Genomic DNA, 12,213 nt, shown 5'->3' on the forward strand with positions numbered 1-12,213 from the left:
AATCCCTCTCCTAGTTTCACTCATCCCGGCCTGCGTTATTTGAACCTATGACCAAGCTTTGATACCACTTGTTACAAGCTAGGGTTGTCGTTGCACAAAAAGATCAACCTTTCAATGCTTGATACAACCACTAGACTTATAAAATTCATAGGAGGCTGTTAAACCATGCTGCGAATCCCCACAAGGGACGTTGGCCCACTTCCAACAACTTTTTCATTATACTCTCTTACTATGCTCTAGATTTGTCCTATATCCTTTAAAACTTACGGGTTTTCATACCTATCTAGAGCCGACATTATTGTATCCCACATGTCTTTGAATTCCTCAAGCATTTTTTCTTCTCCTAATTCAACTACATCTTCAATCAACCTTTCCATTAATGCTTGTATTAACCTTGCATTCTTATCTAAAATATTTGTTGCCCGACCTTTTACTTTTTGCAACTTTTTCATGCCATCTGACAATCTTTCAAATTGTCACGTATTACCCGCGACCCATCTTTTTATATTAAGTACTTTCTCTGATGTTATTATTTGTCGCTCGATCGCATCCCTTGGGGTCATGTTTCTGATCACTTGTAGGCCATTTATTTTAGCTTCTATTCCTTAGATCAAATTTGTATGTTTGTTATGGGTGTGAATTATCCTCTTAGTCAGCTTATTCCATGTATGGTATCTGGCCAAAGCTATCTCTAGAGAAGCTTTAGCATGAGCTAATGTTTCACAAACCCACTCATCCACCATTTTGCCTTATGCTTTAAATTAATCACTGCTTTGGCCTCTTCCTGTGACATCAACACTGGATGGTTAGGAATTTTGTGTGAATCATCTCCTTTCTGAATAATACTCCTGACAAACTAAACTAATTGCAATATTTGGGCCTTTTGTGCTTTCAATTTTTTTTGATCTCTCCGCAGTCTATCTTCTCAAATCTCTATTCCTTATTTAGTAATTCTTGGGCCTTCAAACCTAGATATTCTGCCTAATTGCACTGTGGTTATTTGATAATCATGTACCATTAGGTCTTCCTCATCTTTATCAGCTATGGGCTATGCAATGTGTAATTCATGTTATCCCTCTTTGTTTAAGCGAGTGACATATCTTACTAATGATTTTCCTCTTCTCTTAGAACTTGGAACTTCTTTTAATAGGCTATTGAAATCTAGAGGGACTACCTTTACTTTATCTTCAAGTACCCTTTATTGTTTTAACCAATCAGGAATATCTCCTCTTTTGGCAGTTTCTATGAATTTCTTCTTATGTGGCATCTCTTCCTTTTTGTGACTTCCCTGCAAACTATCCCCAAGAATTCACCAAACCAATTATTCTTCTTTATCTACTATGGTATTTTCTTTTGTAATGTGCTAAGATGATTATGTTTCTATATTTTTTCCTCCACTTTCATGATTGACTCCACCATCTATTGTATTTGGTGGAGTTTCGGATGTCACTGTGCCATCACTACCCTTACTTCCCATAGGATTTTGCAAGAATTCTAGCATTGATTGTTGTGAAACTTATAATGTCTTTTTCCCTTGATCTTTATTTACTCCCATTTCACTTGGCATCTCCTCTCTTCCAAAAGTCCACGTTTCTTTGCTTACCTCTATTTGCTCCCTTGCATTTTGACCCAAACCTAAGAAAACATCTCCACCTTGTTCTCCTTTCTCTCTTATGGGCAATTTTCACTTGTAGGAAATATATACTTCTCTTCATCTTTTTCTCCTTCTAACTCCGTGGAGGATGGGTCTATATTAATAAAGTTATTCACCATGCTTTGATTTGTCACTTTTGTACTAGAAGGCATTTCAATTGATGAATTTTGCGAGACAATCTTTTGTTCCATTTTCTTTCGCAATTCTTCCAGATCTCCCTTTCAATGCTTTATGAATACCCATTCCAGATCACTATAAAATTTTGGATCTACTTCTTCTCTACCTGGATCAACCATTCTTACTATATCTACTAAAGCATTGTTTATTGATGGTGGAGATGTGAATAACTAAGCTATGGATTGGGAAACAGTTATTGGAACAACTCTTAAATTTTGATTAGAAGGCATCCTTCTTTCTCCAATATCCCTTGATGTTGATGGTTGTACATTCCTACTACTTTGGTCTTGCGGGTCTGACATCTTACTTCTTTCCATTTAATTTATATTAGCATTAGTGGTAACTACTTCAACTCCCTCCTGATTTATATCTTTCACTGGCACAATTCCAAGTTCCAATATCTTAATCATATCTATTCTTCTTTTGTGAACTAGGAAATCTACATTTTCATGTACATCTCTCCTCTTCATTTTCCTCCAAATAGAAATTTTATTAAATTGTTGAATCATATTTACTTTATACCCATCTAACCATCTCTTCGTTGATTCCTGGACTGGTCGATTGACTTGTTCCATGGATACCATATCTGGTTCATTGGGTCCGGGTTCAATTATTGGTCTCTGTTCTATATTGGCAACTATATAATCAGGACTTAAAACTTATTCATCATCATTAATGATTTTGGGAGGCACATCTATTCTATTTTTATTAGGCCCTAATCCTCTTAGCTGACTTAATGTTAGCCTTTGATAAAATTTTCTCTTTCTAATCTCCTTCTCACTTTCCCAATCCATCTAGTAATCCTCTATATCAGGGATATGTTTCACCTTTTTAGCTATGTACTTTCCTATCTTTTCTAGAGGATTGTAATCATTTACTTCATATTGGAAATACTGTAAATGCCTCGCTAATAAATCTTCTTTTGTATTTTTAGCATTGTGCAGGGACCTACATATGAAGTCTCCCATCTTTACCAAAAACTTGAACCCCAATTTTCTATGTAAGCTTAGGTAAGTATCATGGAATTCCACCATTTGTCTATAATATTCTATCAATCATGCCCAAACTGAGGGATATCAAGGTATCTTGAAAGTTTGTCCTGAAAACCCTTGTGCTCTTAAATAGGACCAAGTGGGGAACTGAATATACCACCCTCTAAAATACTTAATTACATCTCTTACTTCCTTAGGTACCCTCTCTCAAGGTCTTCCCTCTAACTCCCGAGAAACCTTCATTATGAAGCAATCATTAACTAACCTGTAGTACAACATTGCCTCATCTTTCTTCAGTTGTAGATAATAAACATACACTTGATTCCAACATGTTGTTGTGCCTAGATTACCTACAATAATCAGTCCTTGAATGTTTTCTTTAATAGTACAGGTGTGTACCAAGTAGCATGACATATAAAAAACCCTAGAAGTATCCTCTATGTAATGATAGATGGAATCACTAATAAACTTTGCCCAGTCAAACGTCCCTGAGTTTTTCCTTAAGCTCTGTATATAGGTGAACATCCACCTATGAAATTGGCCACTAATCTCTAGACCGGCGATCCTGCTCAAAATTTTGACTATCGTGGCCACCTCTGGATGTAATTATTTTCTTAGCAATATGGTAGTTAATTTAGATAATACCTTAACCTGCTTTGTGATATACCATTCTTTAGTTATCTTTCTTTCACAAGTCTTCTTGGATTCATTGAATTCCTTCTCAGCAGCTTCCTTGATTATATCTATCCATTCTGAAAGAGTGGGAATCCCCAATAAATCTTTTAGTCCACCTGCTATTAGATCTACATATACCCTCTGGTTATAGACTACCTATCTTATGATTAGGTCATAGTGTTGAATGAACTGCCTAACTAGATCATGAGGCTCTGTTGCAACATGAAATCTTGTGACCTAAATTAAACCTTTTCTCCATATTCTGTATCTTTTGTAGAAATGGGCTTCCTCATTTTGTCAATAATGTCCTCCATACTGAAATCCCCTAAATGGGTATCCAGGTAAAATCTGGTAGTAGGCACCACCTGTGGAAGTTTCCACTCGAATTCTCTCCTTAATTCTATCTTCTGGGTAGTCATGTCATTTACTTCTTGACCTCATACCAAAATTTCTAGAATTACTGCTATGCACCATACACTAGCACAATCCTACCTTAAATCAAAATCTTAAATCTAATTTTTTGACCCAACTCATACTTTTGACATTCAATTTATTCAATCTTCATTCAATCATAAAATAACTAGTGCAATTAAGGGTACTTACCTATTTTGTTGCAAGAATCACCTGTAGAATCTGAATATTGTACCATCTTTAAGACCTCTGATGGGTTCATGTAAGGTCTTTCAATTTCCCCTTCTGCAAATCTAATATTGTGAATTATACCGTTACTTGATTTTTACTATAACAATTACACATTAGTTGCGATTTCGCAATATTTGTTGAAACTTCAGTCAACATGAGAAATAAAATGTTGGAAAACCCTAAACATGGGGGAATTTTAAAAAAACACTCATCTAACGGTCATTATAGTGTTATTCATATCCTATGTCAGAGTGTAACTTGTATACAGATGCAAACACATGTGCCCTCTTACTACTTTAAACCTTGAGCTTTAAATGATTATTATTATTATTTTGGGTTACACAACTAAGAATGCGATGGCATCAGTTTTACCAATCATCAATATCACTTATTTTGTTTGTGATATATCAAGTGCATCAAAATATAAGTCTTATCCTTCATCCGCTATCGAGTTTTGGGGCAAATCGAGATTCACGACTTCAACTTACTCTTCCTTTTTATTCCAAAAAAATCCCGCCGTCCAATGAGTATGAGGGCCCGTGCTTAAACATCCCTAAAAATTTTGGGCTACGAAGGAAAATCAACTTTTGATCTTTAATCATTATAATTGTATGCTCACTTAGTGCTATCAACTCTCCACAATACCCTAGAGTGTGAGCATTTTCAGCTCTAACTTGTGGACATATTCGTCAATGGGGAGAAAACCCCACTCTATCATGCCCTCATTTATTCCCAAAAGATATTTTGTCTAGCGATCTGATCACTTAGACCCCACTTGTTGTGCGAGTAATCAGAGTTCTTACTTAGCAAAATTCCAAAGGGTCCTCAGTTGTAATACAAATGGGACATGTTGTGTTTACACACAACAACACCTAGCAGGTTATCGCCATGCAAATGGACTCCACCATCATAGGAACTTCTATAATTTTCTGGGTTATGCTTCCTTAATACAAAATATTCTCTTTGCATGGAATCAACTCAAGAACCTATCCATTCCAGGCTCACAAAAGACATTTTGGAAGATTTTCCTACCTTGGAAGAATTTTTACAATCTTTTCCACCTCTAAAGGATTCCTATACATTTGAAATTTGAGGAGAGAAAATATATTTGTAGAGATGTTTTTTCCTAAGGAAAAATTTGGTGCACACTTCATCCTAAAGGAAGGTTTCCCTGACCACTAACCATTTTTTTGTACTTAAGGAATATTGTCTTGTTTTGAGCTCTAGAGAGAAAAACTTCTTAGCTTTCTTTGTGCCTTAAAATTCTTCACCTTGGGTGCATTTCGCATTTAAAAAATTCTGCAGCTCTGCATAAATTTCCTAACATCCTTATGAATATGAGGCCAAAAGTCATTCTCACTTATCAATGCTACCATCTTATCAACTCCAAAGTTTTCGGCTAATCCTCCACTATGCTTCTCGTTTATCATATAGAACTTCTAGCTATGCACAAATAAACTCCTCTAAACAACATCTCATCTTGAATGAAATAATCTAACCACTTATTTCTATCCATCATAATCGGTTCCTTACATGCTTTCCAAGGTTCTGCAAAATTCGGGTCATCATCATACAAGTTCTTCAACTCCTCAAAACCTACACCTCCACCCTCATCTCTATTAGCAAGTTCCTCCTTTTGCTCAATGCATTAGCAACTTTATTTGACTTCCTACTCCTATGCTTCAACACAAAGGTATAACTCTACAAGAACTCTACCCATCTTATATGGCTCTAATTCAACTTACTCCGATTGTTCAACTACTGGAAAGCTTGATGATCGGTATACAACACAAACTCCTTGGGTAATAAATAATGTCTCCACTTCTTCAATGCTTGAACTATGGCATAAAATTCTTGATCATACACTGAATATCCCCTTCTTGCATCATTCAACTTCTCACTAAAATAGGTTGTTGATCTCACTTCTTGACTCAACATTGCTCCAATTATGTTCCCACTTGCATCATAATCCACTTGAAATACTTTTCTAAAATCTAGTAAAGCTAACAGAGGATGCTCTATCACCTTCTGCTTCAATAATTCAAAACTCCTATTTTCTCTAGTTGTCCACTTGAAATCCTTTCTATCTCCTCTCATTGTCTTAGTTGAAGAAAATTTGAACAAAAGACATGAACATAAGAAAAGAGGTAGAGGTGGAAGGTTTTCTGAAGGAAGGTTTCAAGGAGGAAGAGGCTCTTACAGAGGAAGAGGACCTTGTATAGATCAGAACAAAGACAAGAAAGTTGGTAGAGATAACAGTTCATACCGAAAGGATGACATAAATTTTTACTAGAAAAGAGAACCTAATGGATACCAGAATGAGAGTTGCAGAAAAGATGATAGAAGACAAGATTTAGAGGAACCTTATTTAAGTGCGGAGGAGAAGGACATCAAGATTTTGAATGTAAGAATACCAATAACACTGGAAAACCAACATTGGTGAAAGAAGATCATACTGGATCAGCTAATAAACCAAAAGATAGAGAATTACTAATAATGAGGAAAGATTTGTGTCAAAATGGAGATGATCAAGAGCCCTTGCAAAGAAGGAATTTGTTCAAAACCAGATGTAAGGTATCCGGTAAGTGTTGTAAAGTTATAATTGATAGTAGTAGTTTAGATAATCTTATTTCAAAGGAGATGGTGAATAAGTTGAATTTGGAAAGGTTGAAGCACCCTAAGCCTTATCAGATAGCATGGATTCAAGATGATCATAAGATACTAGTAAGCAAACAATGTTTGGTGATATTGAAAATTGGAAATTATCATGATGAATTTTTGTGTGATAATATGCCTATGGATATTTGGAATATCTTATTAGGTGTACCTTGGCAGTATGATAGACAAGAAATACATGATGGAAGGAACAACATATACACTATTGTTGCAAATGGGATGAATCAAATCTTGTTACCCTTAGAGGAGCCTCTGGAAACTGAAGTGTGTACTAGTGCTAGAATCTGTTTGGTATATGGAAGGAAATTCCTAGATGGGATGAGACATGAGAATGTGTGTTTTTCTTTAGTTCCTCAAACAACTGACAATATGGAGCATGAAGAGGAATAACCAACGGAGATAAAGGAGTTGTTGACATAATATGCTGACATAATTTTAGATAATGTACCTAATAGATTACCCCCTGTGAGAAGTATCAGTGATTGCATGGACCTAATTTTTGAAGCTAGTTTGCCTAACAAAGCAGCACATCGGATGACACCAACAAAAAATGAGGATTTGAATAGACAAGTGAAGAAGTTGTTGAGGAAAGGTTTGATCAAAGAGAGTTTGAGTCCTTGTGCAATTCCAACATTATTAGCACCTAAGAAGAATGGAGAATGGAGGATGTGTATAGATTCTAGAGCAATAAACAAGATCACGGTGAAGTACATATTCCCTTTGCCTAGGATGCATGACTGAATGGATTGTTTGAGTGGAGTAAAATACTACACAAAGATAGACTTGAAGAGTGGATGCTATCATATTAGAATCAGAGAAGGAGATGAGTGGGAGACAACATTCAAGACAAATGAAGGACTGTATGAATGGTTGGTGATGCCTTTTGGATTGACTAATGCACCGAGCACTTTCATGAGATTGATGAATGAGGCATTGAAGAAATTTTTGGGTAGGTTTTTTATTGTGTACTTGGATGACATTCTGATTTTTAGTAAGACAAAAGAGGAACATTTGTTGCATGTGAGAAAAGTTTTACAGGGGTTGAGAGAAGAGAAGTTGCTAATAAACATTGTGTAGATTCATGAAGGAAGAGTTAGTATATTTGGGATTAGTAATATCTATAGATGGATTGAAGATGGACCCTAAGAAGGTAAGAGAAATTGTTGAATGGCCTACACTAGAAAGCTTTGGAGAGGTAAGATAATTTCATGGATTGGCTAGTTTCTATCAAAAGTTTATCAGAAATTTAAGTTCAGTTTGCAGCCCTATGATTGAGACAATGAGGAGATAGAAAGGATTTCAAGTGGACAATTGAAACAAACAAGAGTTTTGAATTTTTTAAGCAAAAGGTGATAGAGCAGCTTGTGTTAGCTTTACCGGATTTTAGCGAAGTATTTCAAGTGGATTGTGATGCAAGTGGGAACACAATTGGAGCAGTAGCCTATTTTACTAAGAAGTTGAATGATGCAAGGAGATATTCAGTGTATGATCAGGAATTTTATGCCATAGTTCAAGCATTGAAGAAGTGTAGACATTATTTGTTACCTAAGGAGTTTGTGTTGTATACCGATCATCAAGCTTGAAGGAAATGTTCCACATATCTATTGGAGAGAAGTTGTTAGCACTGCTATGTACACATTAAATCGGGTGCATATAAAAGGTGCTTCTAGTAACACCGATTTATGGTTTGGTCATGTTCCTACAGTTAGATATTTCGGAATCTTTGGAAGTAAATGTTATATCAAAATAAATGAGGATATAGGAAAATTTGATGCAAGATGTGATGAAAGAATCTTTTTGGGATATTCTACTAAGAGCAAGGCCTACCGGTGTTACAACAAAATATTGAGAAAAATAGTGGAAAGTGTGAATGTGAAGGTTGATAAGTATCATGAGAAGCAAATCAAAACATGTGGATATGAATCTAATGATCACGACATTACTTCAAAGCAAGTGTAGACTCTGAGCATGAAACACATGAAACAGAGTGATCTGAAAGAGTAAGTAAATCCAGATGCTCCTGGTGGTGAAGAATATCAAGAGACTGAAATCATAACAATCAGAAGACCCCCAGGTATGTAAGATTAAATCATTTAGAGAATCATATTATTGGTGATAAAAATAAAGGTGTGATGACTAGGAGAAGAATTATTGCTAAGGAAACATGTTTGATTTCCAAAATCGAGCCTAAAGATGTTGTTGAAGCTTGTAAAGATGAAAATTGGGTAAAAGCCATGAAAGAAGAGTTTGTAATGCCCCTACCCTAGTCGGACTGGTAATACCCGTTTGACCTTGGTTGACTTCCTAAGTGGCATTCTTGAATGGAAGGTTAACCGTGGTGCAATGTGTAGTTTAGATAATATAAATAATCGTGCATACCTATTATTGTGCTTTTACATCTATTTTCGTGTAAATGTAATTGTTTCCTAACCCTTGTGATAAATCTTGAGCTAACGCCTTCATTGAATATGTATATGTATATGTATGCTTGCGTGATTCATGGGTGTAGGAGATTGCAGGAACGACACCGCCTAAGGCGAGGTTCATCTCCTTCGGGGTTCGCAGGTTTGAGTAAACATCCTCCATCCTTAGAATTCGGATTTGGGGGTCATTAAACTTTCATCTTGCCTTAGCCATGGTCAGGTGAGCATCATGTGTGGATTCATGGGGCTTTTCTTGCATTGGGTTGCGTGTCATGTGATTTGGTGGACTTCCTCGATTTGCATGCCTTGTGCAAGGTAAGTGGAGTTTGTTATCCTAAGTATTAAATTCAATTTAATGAGTACACGTACACATTAGTGATATAGAAATTTAAATAGGTAGCTTCTTTTATATGAATAATCGTTAATTTAAAAAAAGATCGCTTTAATTATTATTGCAGCAAGCTTAAGGTATTTAACTTGGATTAATGTGCTCATTTACGCAATTGTAGTTGAGAAATTAGGATAAATAGGACTCTTTCATTTGATTAGTCATTTATTTAAAAAGGTCGCTTTATTAGGTTATAGCGAGTCAATTTAATAGTTAATTTTAATAATAACGAATTTAATGAGTTATGCGTTTTAGAAAGGAAAGATTTAAAGTCATTTGGGAAATAGAAATAAATTAATCATTTTCGCATTTTGGAAGGAAAGGGTAAATTTTATTATTTAAAAGGGAATTATTCTTTTTACTTGTAAAGTTGATATAGTATAAAACATTGATTTTTTTTTCTTTTGGAAATTTAAATTAATCAAAATGCGTTATTCTTGTTAATAGTTCAAAATATAAATGTTGGCTAAAGTAATATGGAGAAATTAAAATTAAAATTAAACAAGAAATAGAAACATTTTAATTTTAATTAGAAAAGCAAATAAGATGTATTGAATAGTGGAAAGAATGATTTCCATTTTGGATTTTCTTTTATTTAAAAAATAAATAAATAAATAAATGCCTAAATTCGAAATTGAAAATTAGGGCAAAAATAGGGTTTCTCATTTTAACCTAGTTTTGGAAATGTTTTTGGGGGTTTTTCTTTTGGTCATCTTTATGGAAAAAAAAAATGGTTTTTGGAAAAGAGATTGGGGATTTTGGGAAAAAGATGGAGTTTTAGAGCAGCAGATTTGGGAGCTCTTCTTCAAAAAAATATTCTTCCCGGAATGCGTTTTGAGGTAGGAATCTGATCATTAGCTTGATTAAAATGTTTACAAAAAAAAAGGGGGGGGGTTTGTATTTTTCTTCTTGCAGCAATGGTTTTCAGATTTTCCATTGATGGTTGTGAGTGAGTTTTAGTGTAGAAATTTGTAGAATGATAGCTATGTTGGATCTTTGTGAGGGAGGTGAGTTTCCTTGTGCCAAAGATCTTCTTGATGGGTGGGTTATTCAACAATTTCTACTACTATTTAGAAACCCTTGACATTCTGGAAAAAAAAAGGGGAAAGAGAAATGTCTGTGATTGTTTTTAAAAATGGGGGATTGCTGGAAAATGGTTTAAGTCTGTGTTTCAGACTGTGTGGATTGTTTTGGTGAGTTATTTACCTTTTTATCAATACTTTCATATACTATTTAAAAAAAAAAATATGTATTCAATGAATAAAAAAAAATGATGTTGATGATAGTATTTCATGACTGGAAAGATGTTTTTTTTTACTGCATATTTTAGCAGCTTGTTGGGATCTGTTACTGTTCTTTAAATGAAAAAAAAAAAAAATTTAAAAAAATAATATTTTGTGACCCCCATGGCAGCTGCTACCAGTTGGTAGCAGCGCTACTAGAGGTAGCGAACTGCTACCAAATGGTAGCAGCGCTACCAGAGGTAGCGGCCTGCTACCAAATGGTAGTGCCCTGCTACCATTTGGTAGCAGCGCTACCAATGGTAGCTTGGGCTGGCAAGGGGGGGGGTGCACGTGGGTACCTTCCCTCTTTTTAAAAAAAAAAAAATTAAAATAAAAGTTTTTTTTTTTGTTATTTATTTATATTTTTTTTATTATATATAAATGGTTTTAAAAAAAGAATATATATATATATGATATATAAGAAATAAAATAAAATAGAAAAAAAAAAAAAACCAAATTAATGAGTGAAGTTAAATTTAGTTAAGAGATTTTAAATTCAGTTTTCTTTAATATTATTTAATTTTAAATTCAGTTTCTATCATATTATTTAATTCCAGATTAGTAAATAATATTTGGATTTAGATAACGATCACTTAGTAAATTCATACTTCATTACAAGTTATTGATTTCTTTTGATTATGTCATGCTCGGGTAATACACATTATTAACATGGGCTAAGTATTAATGGTGGATTAATGTGAATTTTTAAATAAAAGTTAATCTAACAAAACCATAAACTTGATCGACATTAATGGATAGAAATGATATGGTAAACGAATACCTCTTCCGGATAATGTCCTTGCAGATTTAAATTTCTATAATAAAATTTGGTTATGTAATGGTAAGACTTGATATGCTAGTGTTTGGTCATAAGTCGGTCAAACCCCTAGTTAGCGTACCGTCAGACAAGGAAATCTATGTTTTTTTTTTTTTTGTTCTTATAGTTCAATTTGGCCCGCTTCTAAAAGGGATCAATATGTAATAATCAATCGAGGTAGATGTTGAATAGTGTATGTGTTCACCTAAAGGGCAGAGATGTAAAAGACATGTAAATTTGTAATCTTAACTAGATTAAATGCCAGAGGGGTCTTGCAGTTGAGCAGACCCGGAGATGTAGCCCCTTAGGAGTGAACTCCGAGATCATATCTGTGTTATGCGATGTTTTAGTTTCCTTTATTTCATGCTTTAAGTTATCATGTATGGTTGTTATCTTGTAATGTGTACGATGGAAATTAACGAATTTAAATCTAAGTGCATAAAATTATTCATCTTGGCAAATGTAGTAATTAGGTTCATAGAGGAT

This window comes from Cryptomeria japonica, chromosome 8, assembly GCF_030272615.1.
Source record: "Cryptomeria japonica chromosome 8, Sugi_1.0, whole genome shotgun sequence".
Taxonomy (NCBI): domain Eukaryota; kingdom Viridiplantae; phylum Streptophyta; class Pinopsida; order Cupressales; family Cupressaceae; genus Cryptomeria; species Cryptomeria japonica.